This window comes from Ursus americanus, chromosome 34 (assembly GCF_024610735.1).
Source record: "Ursus americanus isolate L20-20 chromosome 34, mUrsAme1.1.p, whole genome shotgun sequence".
NCBI classification, from domain to species: Eukaryota; Metazoa; Chordata; class Mammalia; order Carnivora; family Ursidae; genus Ursus; species Ursus americanus.
In genome coordinates this window covers 8,533,343-8,539,553 of record NC_142160.1, presented here as the reverse complement: position 1 = coordinate 8,539,553, position 6,211 = coordinate 8,533,343, and positions in this window count along the sequence as shown.

Below are 6,211 nucleotides of genomic sequence, written 5' to 3'. Positions count from 1 at the left end.
CTGCTTCTAGTCGGGTAGACAGGGCTCCACGTATTGATTGTTCAGCAGTGGCCAAGCCACCCAGGGCAACAAGCAAACCTCAGAACAGCACACTGCCTTGTGCTCCTGGGGAACAAGGCACAGCATCAGCTGGGTTTTCAGTGGTAACAAGGGCCCCAAACTGCCATCGGAAGCATCTCCCAGGTATCCTCTATCTCTGCAGAGGTAGGAGGTTGCCTTTTATAGGTACACTGTTCCAAATAAGAGTCAAGCCTGGTACCCCCCCAAATAGGTTCTGCAGCAAGGAACTTGAGAATGTTCTTGTCCTTGATCTGTAGGACTCAAAGGCCCTGGGTATGTGAAGGTTTTCCTTTAAGTTCCTTCGGGAATAAAGGGCCACACCATATGAACCCTTCTGGGCAGCGTGGAAAGGCTTCAATTTTATTCTTACTAACTTAACTTGTATGATGCTCCCAGCAGGTCTGAGTGAAACTTGAGCTCTTACTAAGGTAAGGAACAAGCCAAATCAATGTGACTTTGACCATGCACCCTAAGCCTCAATGATAGAAACTTACTGGTTATAGAGGCTAGAAGCACCCCCACATTCATGAGACCCTTGGCCACCAGCGTGTGTCTTAGAACCAACCAGGATCATTTTTGAATAGCTATAAACACTATCTCTGTTGCTAGAGGGTTCTGGATCAGAATGCAGCAAGTAGGGGTGCTGTCCTCCTGTGATTTCCCCTGGCAATTAATGGTCAGATCATCATTTTACCCGAGGAAACAGTGATTAGGCCAACCCCTCTCTCCTTTCGTACTAGGCTCTGGGCATGGGGGCCAGTGATGAGAAAAGCATGGGCGGAGTGGGGAGAACTTCAGCACCATCATAGATGCAGGTCAGCCTTCTCTCTCCCTCGTCACCCCCTTCCTTCTGCCAAAGTTAGCGTGCTGGATCAGTAGGACACAAAGCTGTGTGTGACCCTTCCTTGAGCTGGACGCTGTCATCTGGCCAGATAAATTAATAGGCTAGGAAATCCAGCTGGGCCTGGTTGTACTTTGCCCACGTCTGTTACAGCATATGGTACACTCTCTTGAAGTGACTGACAGAGCTATTTAATTTTACAGTTTGTCTGATGCCCCCACCCAAATACCACGCATACTGTCATGGGCTGAAGCAAACCAGCATTTGCGAGCAGTCTCAGCTTGGTTACAATCGTGGATTTCACGAGAGGAACACTTTAGCATTGAACGTGAGCTCTGCAGTTCCCAGGATGACAGAGCTGGATGGAAACATGGGGGACATACCCATTACTAGGCCTGGTCGTGTTCCTCGAAGAAATTGAGGCAGAAAAGTTGAGTGACGCCCAAGGTCTCACCCAGCCAGTTAGTGCAAGGACTAGAACCCTCGGCCCCTGACTTCCAACCTATGCTTTCCAGCGCAGGCCATCCTCACATGGTCAGTTTCGCTTCATCTTCAAAATCTGGCCCCTAGAAACCTTTCCCGGAACTGGACCTCGGGGCCTAAAATGGTTTAATGCACACTTTTGGGAAAGGAGAGCCACAAGGCCTCTAAGTGGTTTTGATCAAGTTTGCCAATATTTACACCATAGGGTAATCTGCATAAACTTCATAAATAATGTAAAATTCCTCCAAAGTGAGTTAACCGTGAGCTACAGCGGTCTTCTGAAAAATCCATGTTATGCAATCATCCCGACAAAGTTAACAACTCGATGGAGCACTGAAGGTAACCACTGATTGCAGTGACTGCTATTGACCATTTTAAGTGTGACTATTTTTAAAATACTGTATGCCTCATTAAGCTGTGCTCTGAAAATGAGAAATTTGCTTTAACTGCATTGTTTTGAATTGCTGAGAGAAGAATCTATCAACCACAAGGTGCCCTGCTGCTGAACTCAGCCAAAAAGCTGTTAATAACCCCAGCAGATGTTTCAGCTTTTTAGGCCAATAGACTCCCTCTCTCCCTGCCCTCCCCTTTCTAGAATCTGATGCCAAGATGACTGAACTCCATTTTCTGTGGCTGCTGCCGTGGTCACCGCCACCACCAGGGCTGGTGACACTAGTGCTGCGGAAGAATTGAGTCTTTGAACAACCAGTGGCGACACGGCCTCGTGCCTTTAAGGTCAGAACATGGTTGCTTTTGCCGTCCAAAGTTTCAATCTTCAGGAGGGAAATGAAGGTAGGGCCACGGAACCGCTCTTTCTGTTTTGTTGTCTGCCTTCGTTGCCAGCCATTTTGTTCCACTCGTTGTGGTTTCACCCCGCACTCGAAGTCCATTTCTGAGACTCATCGGGGTGTTGGGCTTGCTGGGTGGAGGTCATTCATACGCTACTGTCCCCATTGGTCGCCGAGAGATGTTGGGTTAGCAGCTTTACAGAGCGGTCCTGTCTGTGTGATGAAAAGTTTGGGGTGGTTGTCTGCCCGGTACCACAAGGAAGAGAATGTCCTGACCTTAGCAGGTCTGCAATATGGGAAGCGTGCATTATAAACATAGTGACATCCCTGGGAGGTCGGTACCATATGAGGGCATCCGGGGCCACTTCAGTCCCACAACGGGGTTTGTTAACATCTCTGGACTGGGATAAACCTTACACCTTAACCTGAAATTAAATCTACATTCCAACGCTTTCCAAAGAAGAAGAAATGTTTTTAAAAAGGAGATCCTCCCCCTTCTCCCACACTCCCACTCTCCATCCCCCCATCCACACTTATTTTGGAGAGAGCACTTTAAGGCACCCCAGTGACAGCAGGGTGACCAAGAAAACACAGGTGCACCACATTTATGGAATATCACATTGGCTAGGAACACATCCGAACTGCACATCTATACATACTATCGTGCAGAGAATTGCCATTTCAAAGGGGGGAAAAATTGAAAAGCAGAATTAAGTTCATAAATACTTTGCTTTCTTATTTTGATGCAACACAAAGGCAGAATATCCAAGACTCTGTGGACCTCTATTGTCAGCTTCAACATTTGCCAACCATAGTAATTCAACCCCAAGATCTCTGCTCTATGCCATAGTGGCTATAAAAAGTAAGTACCTTTTCCCTGGTGCACTGCCGCCATATTGCTTACATACGCTCAGCGCTGTGTGTTTCTCTTGATCAGGAAAAGCTCAGGAGTGTGATACACGTCTTTTCTTTCTTTTTTTTGACTGGATAAGGTAATAGATTCCATCGTAACTTTAGGACCACATTCTTTTCAGTACATAGGCAGAGGCACTCATTACTGCTAATGGAATTTGCATGTATGTATCGAAGGGAAAATACAGCTGCCCATACCTGTGTATTCTTTATTTTCTTATGAGACCAAGCACAACATGGTACACTGGGGAGTTCAGTGGTGTCTACATCTTCTAATTCTGAAATTTAAGTAACTCGGATTAAAAATTATCCCAATCATTCTGAAATGGGGTGTTCCCACTAGCAAATGGGATGGACGTTTCTGCTTAGATTACTATGATTCCAAGAAGCCAGTACCAGATGATGACTCTTTAGTAAAATAAACAACCAATGCCATAATAATAAAATAGGCTAAAAAAAAAAATCCAGAAACTCCCTACTGAATCAGTAGAGACTATATCCTCATTATTAAAAAATTCTGTATTAAATTACCTATACGCATCTCCAGAGGAATGAAAACACAAGATGAGGGAAAGAGAATTGAAAATAATCATTGTTTCATTGAGATTCCAGACCTGCCGGCAGTGAATATTGGTACTAGGCATTAATAAACTATGTGGAGGTGTCTGGGGCCCATGGAAATCCAGACCAGGCACTTCATTAGGTCCTGAACTTTACCTGGAATTTTCTACTACAGGTGATGATTTCCAAGCTATTTTGTTCTTGATTATTTCCAGTCCAAGTGAAATGGACAATAAAGGAAAGATACTTCTACACTATTTCAATGATGGATGTTCACCACCAAAATAACTCCACCATCTGATGTATTTCACAGTTTTAAGTTAAAACAGACCTAGTATAATATGCTTGTACATCTGGCTCAGGTGCTTCGTTTGCCATATGTTTGTGAAAGAATCCAAGGAGATGTTACAATTGTACCGCTCCCCTTGGGACCTGAATAAAACGTGCCCGCAAAGAGTTACCTAATTATTCATTCCTGCCAACAACACCCTCGCCTAATAATAAGGGGTGCTTACAATGAGACAATAGTGCTTTCAATCTTGAGAGATGTCAGTGCCACTTATTGTTTCAAAAACAGAAAGTCTTTTGCATTTTTTTAAATAAGAAAAAGATCCGTGGCCTTTAAAGCAAATAAAGTACTCTGCAGGGGGTATATTTGGTATTCTTGTGGGGGGCAAGTGCGGTGCTGCTGATCAAGGCCAGTGCTCCCTGGAACTCAACGGAGGAAGACCCACGTAGCCACTGTGGAAATGAGTGACCCCAAAGCCCGTAGTAGCTAAGAAGTGGCTGCCTTGGTAACACTACGCAGGAGTGGAGGACTTCACGGTTGGCAAATTGCTTTCGTATTCGTTTCATTGACCGCCTTCAATTTGTTTAACCGCCTTGTATAGCAGACAAGAAGGGTGCACCTTATTCAGCCTTGCCAGTTGTGCTGCTTCGTTATAGCACTAATTAGCCAGAAATGTGAGCATCTTTTTTAAACTTAAAAAATTTGTTTAGTCTTGACCCATAAGCACCGGTTGATACAAGGGGTTCTCGCTTTGAGTCGTTGACAATCTGCTTTCTCCTTGCTCCTGAACTTGCATCCTTGTCTCCCATGACTCACACTCTCTCTCTCTCTCAATTCTCTTTTGATTCAAAAGACATAGTTTGATTTTCTATCAAGGGTTAAAAAAAAAAAAAAACAGCGAGGAAACTAACTTAATGATTAAAATACAGGCCTGCAACAAAAATACAGAGTTTAATGAGGCTCCAGGCCAGGTTGAAGGTCAAACAGATAAATCATGCTCTTGGCCTAGCTTTATCCACCATTAAATCAATGTAAAAGAAATGTGGCAAAGATGAAGATATCAGCCAGTAAATCTCTCGGCGTGTGTTAATTGTATATTTACAGAAGCACCAAATGCCAGGAGAGCTGTGTCTCCAAAAGGATTAGGCTGACATGACCCTAAAGAGCCAGATTAGTGTAGGGGTTGTTTTTCCCTGGCATTCAAATCTCAGGGTCAAACAGGACACAAAGGATGAGAGAAGAAGGATGGGAGATTCGCCTTGGGTTACCCAGTTTGGGTAAATGGGTGCCAGTGTCCGTTTGCCTCCAAGATGCTGGTTCAAACCAACTAGGAGCTGCAAAGCATCCCTTAGTTCTGCTTTGCTAGTTAACCTTAACGGTTTTGGATTGCTCAACATACTATATTTTCTGGATATATAGTCCCCGTAAGAGGAGGAGTGAGTTATTATAAAGAAGTAATTGAATATTGGTCTCTTGTTAGGGTAAGAGATTCCCCAGGCAAAATTTTTTCACTCATTGCAATTATATACTTTCTGGAAACGTATACATTTCCTTCATTCACTTAATGTTTACTGAGTGCCTACTAGTAGACCACATGCTGTGGATACAAAGTGGAGAAAGCGAGGTCCTACTCTCAGGGCATTTAAACAAGCGGAGACTCAGACTTGCAAACAAGAAAATGCAATGAGATTCACAAAATTGGATGGTCCACAAAGTTGATTGACACATTAGGATAACACAGTTCAGTCTGTCCTGGAAAACTTCCCAGAGGAAGGAAAAATATGAATAGGTGTTTCCAGGCGGACAGAAGATTTCAAATTGTGTGCTATGAGTCATGAGATGCTAATGAATAATCGTAAGCAAGACAGTAACAGTAATCAAATTTTTGTATTTGAACTCTGGGCCTCCAATGGAAGGAGGGGGGGTTGGAGATGAAAATTCCTGGGGAGAAATGTCAAGGATTGTATGGCAGTACTTAAGGGAGTTGATGGACCTAATCAAGTAGAAAGATGCCCCCCCCCCCGCCCCGCCAGACGGAAGAGAGAAGCAAGAGAAGAATAAATAGGGTATGTTGCTTGGAATGTGAGAAAGCAGTCCAAGGCTCCAAGGATGTTGGCTTGGAAAACTGGGGGACAGGTCTAACATTCACTAATATAAAGAATACAGGAGGGAGTGCCAGTTTGGTGTAGTAAAGAGGAATGGGCACGAAAACAGATGAGCTTGCTCTATTCTGGACATACTGGGTTTGCAGTGCCTGTGGGATACTAGGTGGACCTA